This window comes from Macaca thibetana, chromosome 19 (assembly GCF_024542745.1).
Source record: "Macaca thibetana thibetana isolate TM-01 chromosome 19, ASM2454274v1, whole genome shotgun sequence".
NCBI lineage: Eukaryota > Metazoa > Chordata > Mammalia > Primates > Cercopithecidae > Macaca > Macaca thibetana.
This window is the reverse complement of record NC_065596.1, coordinates 37,469,344-37,475,543: the sequence shown is the minus strand read 5'-3', so window position 1 is coordinate 37,475,543 and position 6,200 is coordinate 37,469,344. Positions and strand designations below refer to the sequence as shown.

The 6,200-nt window shown below is 43.0% G+C and overlaps 1 long non-coding RNA gene across 1 annotated transcript; it reads left to right on the top strand.

Moving 5' to 3' along the window:
* LOC126943279 (uncharacterized) lies at window positions 1-2,535 on the top strand. Its single transcript, XR_007721727.1, has 2 exons — window positions 1-216; window positions 2,237-2,535. It is a non-coding gene; the product is annotated as an uncharacterized LOC126943279 (long non-coding RNA).
* The last annotated feature ends 3,665 nt before the right edge of the window (window positions 2,536-6,200 follow it).

The window sequence follows — 6,200 nt, the reverse complement described above, 5'->3', positions numbered from 1 at the left end:
AGGTGATTCAGTGGATAAATGCAGATGTTTTGCATTCCTGTTAGCAGTTGTGTGAATATCTCATTTAAAAATGCCTAATCCAACACAAATTAAAATGCTAATTGCTTTCTTACGACAGTGTCACTTGATATTATGGAAAAGCAGAATCGAATCTTCATAAGCAGAGATCACGATGAAGCACCGAAGCATACTACACTGACTGATCAGTTTTCTCAAGTACATTTCATTCGTTAAAAACGTAAATTGTATTCATGTTCTAAATATTTATTTTAAATGCCATTTGGGGTCATAAGTTGAAATGACCATAAAAGTCATTTTATGGGTCACAGGTCATCCTTCAGAGTTGTCATCTTCTGTATCTATATCATTTTATTCAAGCACAACAGGAATTTTTAATATTCATTTTACATTTTATTTATTTATTTATTGAGGCAGAGTCTCCCTCTGTTGCTCAGGCTGGAGTGCAGTGGCGTGATCTTGGCTCACTGCAACCTCCACCTCTGGAGTTGAAGCGATTCTCCTGTCTCAGCCTCCCGAGTAGCTGGGATTATGGGCACGCACCACCACGCCTGGCTAATTTTTGTATTTTCAGTAGAGACGGGGTTTCATCTTGTGGATCAGGCTGGTCTCGAACTCTTGACCTCAGGTAATCCACCCACCTCAGCCTCCCAAAGTGAGTATTGTTTTTTTTGAGTGATGTTCAGAACAATGAACACTAGTTCATGGTCATGGAACTTCCTTACTAAGTTATATTTTCCGTCTCATCTGCTTTGCTTTTCTCTTCTTTTTCCCTCCCTGTATCTGCAGTGTCATCTCAGGAACTGCCATGTTTCTGCCTCGGCACTGAGGCTCTAAGAATAAAGCTAATATATGTCAGGTTCAGGGGAATCATTTCATGAGCTATACTGATGTGTTTAAAGTTTTACTCTGACTTATAAAAAATTATAAAAGTAAGAGTCATTCGTTTCAGTGAATAAATACTTTTCTAGGGACAATTTCTTTGGCAAGAATGCTTCTAAAACTTGCTTTTTTTGAGACAGGGTCTCACTCTGTCACTCAGGCTGGTAGGTAGTAGTGCAGTCATGCTCACTGCAGCCCTGACTTCCTGGGCTCGAGTGATCCTCTCACTACAGTCTCCCAAGCAGCTGGGGCTACAGGCACACACCCACACCCAGCTTATTTTTATTTTTATTTTTTTATAGAGACAGGGGTCTCACTGTGTTGTCCAGGCTGTTCTTGAACTCCTGGGCTCAAGTGATCTTCCCACCTTGGCCTCCCAAAGTGCTGGGATTACAGGCCTGAAACTTTGTTTTTCTCTTCTAAATCTGTATTGGTTGAGATTCTTTCTGTTGGAAATGACAGAACACACAAACTGATACAAGCAACAAAAGAAAGTTTATTGGTCATATCACTGGAAAGTCCAGTATACCTACTGGACAGGAAGAAAGAGATGTCATAATTTTTACAGAGGAAATGACTGCTTAGAAAACCAAAAAGAAACAAGAAAAAATAATTGAAAAGTCATAAATTTAGTAATATGACCAAGCACACAGGAATATATTTTAATCAATATTTAAATCAATAACATTCCACAATAACTACAATTAGAATGAAATGGGAAATTATTCCACGTGAATAGTTTAATAAAATGTAAAGTGCTTAGGAATTAGTATAACCAAAAAGTGAGATCTCTATATTATTGGAGGAAACAAAATAAATATTGTGTTGAGTTCACATAATATGTTAGAAATAAGTTGAAAAAGACCTGGAGAAAAGAGCCTTGTGAAAACATTATAAACATGATGAGGGGCGTGTGGGGAGGCAGACTATTTCAGCAGCAGCTGGTCTTCATAAAATGCTATAGAAATTAAATGTCTCGGCCAGGTGCGGTGGTTCACGCCTGTAATCCCAGCACTTTGGGAGGCCGAGGCAGGCGGCTCACGAGGTCAGGAGATCGAGACCATCCTGGCTAACACGGTGAAACCCCGTCTCTACTAAAAATTACAAAAAGTTAGCTGGGCGTGGTGGCGGGTGCCTGTAGTCCCAGCTACTCGGGAGGTATGACTGGGAGGCGGAGCTTGCAGTGAGCCAAGATCGTGCCACTGCACTTCAGCCTGGGCGACAGAGCGAGACTCAGTCTCAAAAAATAAAAATAAAAAATAAATAAATAAAAATAAAAATAAAAAAATAAATAAGAGAAGAAATTCAATGTCTCCTTTCTGTATTTTAACTACAGATACGTGGTTTGCACACATCTGGAAGAAAATTAACCGATGGTAGTGTTGTCATCACTAAAGAAGGCTGAGAAGTGTCAGACAAGTTGGTGAGGAAACCCCCAAACTATGGCAATATTAGGAGATGGAAATCCAAGCCTAATTTGGGTATGGAAATAATCACATCCTGGTGCCATCCTGGGAGTGACCAAGCAACCTCAGATAGATCCTGGGAAAAGCAAGAATGATGCAGAAAGAAGAAACACATGACAGGACTTGGATGTAGGATAGAGCTGGCAATCAAAGCATGTGCTTGCTGAAACTCCTAGATACTGCTGTTCTTTCTGCCCAAACTGTGCACTCATTGGTCAGTCAGTATAAGTAATAATAACACTGAACACTTACATAGTTGTCAGCCTATTCTAAGTACTTTACATAAGCTGAGTTAATTTATTAAATCCTTCTAAGACTACATGAAATAGATTTCATGCTTAAGCCATTTTTTATATATATATATACTTTTTTTTTTTTTGAGACAGAGTTTCACTCTTGTTGCCCAGGCTGGAGCACAATGGTGCCCTCTGGCTCACTGAAACCCCCACCTCCCGGGTTCAAGCAATTCTCCTGCCTCAGCCTCCCAAGTAGCTGGGATTACAGGTGCACACCACCGCACCTGGCTAATTTTTTGTATTATAGTAGAGACAGGGTTTCACCATGTTGGCCAGGCTAGCCTTGAACTCCTGACCTCAGGTGATCCACCTGCCTCATTCTCCCAAAGTGTTGGGATTACAGGCGTGAGCCACTGTGCCTGGCCTCATTTTAAATTTGATATATGAGAACATTAAGTAATTTACCCTCAGTCACCAAGATTGGAACACAGGCAGTCTGAACAAGACAAGATTCTTATCCTTGTGGCACTCTTTAAAAGATTATTTTAATTCATGCAGAAACATGCTATGTTCATGGATGAGTGACTCTAAGACTGTAAAGGCTGAAGTTCTTTCAAAATAATTCACAGAGCTGTGAATTTACCCCAGGACTTTGTTTTTACCCAGAGCTTGACCCCCAGAAGCTTCCTGTGGGCAAAGGAGGTCAAGTTCAAGTTAGGTCAAGGTCTCTGGTGGGATGGCCACTGTCCTCCTTGCTGCTTCTGGGAGGGGCTGGCTCAGTGTGTCACTTATAGCTGGTGGGAAGAACACAGTTTTCTTAGACTGATGGTTCTGAGGGCTTCCAATCAGACCTGTTGTTCAGACTGTATTAATATTTCTTCTTCTGTAGATCTGCCTTCTTCTTTTTTTTTTTTTTATTTGAGACGGACTGTCGCCCTGTCACCAGGCTGCAGGCTGGAGTGCAATGGCGAGATCTCGGCTCACTGCAACCTCCACCTCCCAGGTTCAAGCGATTCTCCTGCCTCAGCCTCCCAAGTAGCTGGGACTACAGGTACGTGCCACCACCACGCCCAGCTAATTTTTGTATTTTTAGTAGAGACGGGGTTTCACCTTGTTGGCCAGGATGGTCTATTATCTCTTGACCTCGTGATCCGCCCATCTCAGCCTCCCAAAGTGCTGGGATTACAGGTGTGAGCCACCGCACCCGGCCTAGATCTGCCTTCTTAAAGCTCAATCTGTACCTGAGAAGACAGCGCTACTAAGGTAGTATTATTACTCACTGTATTCATTTTCTATTGCTGAATAGCAAATTGCCACAAACTTAGCATCTTAAAACCACACTCGTTTATTTGCCCACAGTTCTGTAGGTCATAAGTCTAGACAAAATTGGTTGTGCTGTCTGCTCCAATTCTCCCAAAGTGGAAATCAAGACATCAAGCCAGGGCTGAATTCTCATCAGGAGCTCAGAGTCCTCTTCCAAGTTCATCCAGCTTGTTGGAAGAATTTGATCCTTTGCAGGCTGTTGGGCAAAGATAACTCTCAACTTCTAGAAGCTACTCTCTGCATAGCCTCCTTGGTTTTCAAAGTTAGTAACAGCAAATTTCTCATGTGTCAAATTCAAATCCCCCTTCATGCTTCATGTCTCCGGGACTATAGGAAGGGACTCATCCCTTTTATGGGCTAACATGATTAGATCAGGACCACAGACAGAATCCCCCTTTCTTAAAGTCAACTGTGCCCTTTTACACAACTTAATCAGAGGAGTAAACTAAATTATAGTCACAGTCCCAGGAATTTTACCAGGAATCTACACCAGGGGGTGGGATTTATTTACGTATTTTTATTTTTTAATTTTTAAGCTTTTTTTGAGACGGAGTCTCGCTCTGTCGCCAGGCTGGAGTGCGATGGCATGATCTCGGTTCACTGCAACCTCCGCCTCCTGGGTTCAAGCGATTCTCTTGCCTCAGCCTCCAGAGTAGTTAGGATTACAGGCAAGCACCACCACACCTGGCTAATTTTGTGTTTTTAGTGGAGATGGGGTTTCAGCATGTTGGCCAGGCTGGTTTCAAACTCCCGACCTTAGGTGATCCACCTGCCTTGGCCTCCCAAAGTGTTGGGATTACAGGAGGACCTGTATTTGTGGACCTAAACACGGGAAAGGTGTAGTAGTGTGGGGCGCCATGGCTCATGCCTGTAATCCTAGCACTTTGGGAAGCTGAGGTGAAGAGATTCCTTGAGCCCAGGAGCTGCAGACCAGGCAGGGGGCGTGGAGAAACCCCATCTCTGCACACACACACACCCCAACGTCCCCCACCCCCTGCCAACATTAGCCTGGCATGGTAGTGCATGCCTGTAGTCCCAGCTACTTACTCAGGAGACTGAGGTGGGAGGATCCATTGAGCCCGAGAGGTCGAGGCTGCAGTGAGCTGTGATTATGCCAGTGCACTCCAGCCTGGGGGTCAGAGTGATATCGTGTCTCAAAAAAAAAAAAAAAAAAAAAAAAAAAAAAAAAAAAAAAAGTAGTACAGTAAGCATGTGGTATGAAGGATAAAAAAAAAAAGGTCCACCTGCGTAGGGCACTTACCATGAATGCAGCTTGCAGGATGGGAAGTTGCTCTGGGTATTGTGAGTGAGTGAATGTGAAGGCCTGGGACATTGCTGTAGACTTTATAACACTCTACGCTTAGGCTACACTGAAGTTATATTTTTAAAATACAGTAATTGTGCTATGATGTACTTTGGCTACCGCATCACTGGGCGGTAAGGGCTTTTCCAGCTCCATTATGATCTGACGGGACCACCATCACGTATGCGGCTCATTGTTGACCAAAACATGGCTACGCGGCACATGACTGTAGCAGAAACTACTCAACTAATAGCAGTGATGAATTTGAGAGAAAAGATAAAATAAAAATAAAGTATCTTTGAAAATTACTCAGAGTAGATTTTATGTTCTCACCACAAAGAAAAGCTATGTAGAAATTACGTGGCTACATTTCACCCTTCTACAATGTATATGAATATGGAAACATCATGTTGCATGCCATAAATATATACAACTTTTGCTTGTCATCAGTTTTAAAATAAATAAAGATCTAAAAACCGAAAAAGGCCGGGCTCAGTGGTTCATGCCCGTAATCCCAGCACTTTGGAAGGCAGAGCTGGGCGGATCACCTGAGGTCAGGAGCTCGAGACCAGCCTGACCTCGAACATGGTGAAACCCCGTCTCTACTAAAAATACAAAAATTAGCTGGGCGTGATGAAGGCCCCTGTAATCCCAGCTGCTTGGGAGGCTGAGGCAGGAGAATCGCTTGAACCCAGGAGGCAGAGGTTGCAGTGAGCCAAGATGGCGCTACTGCTGTCCAGCCTGGCGACAGCAAAACTACAAAACAAAACAAAACAAAACAAAACAAAACACAAAACAATCCCTCAAAACCAAAAACAACAACAAAAGGCCCCAAACTACTCTATGACTTGACTTCCACCGCCACCTAATGGCAGCAGGTAGCAACTGCTCCAGAAACTCAGGCTCACTCCTGCAAGGCAGATAATGAAATCGTGGAAGGAGGCATTTGTGCAGTTACTGTTCTCTCATAAA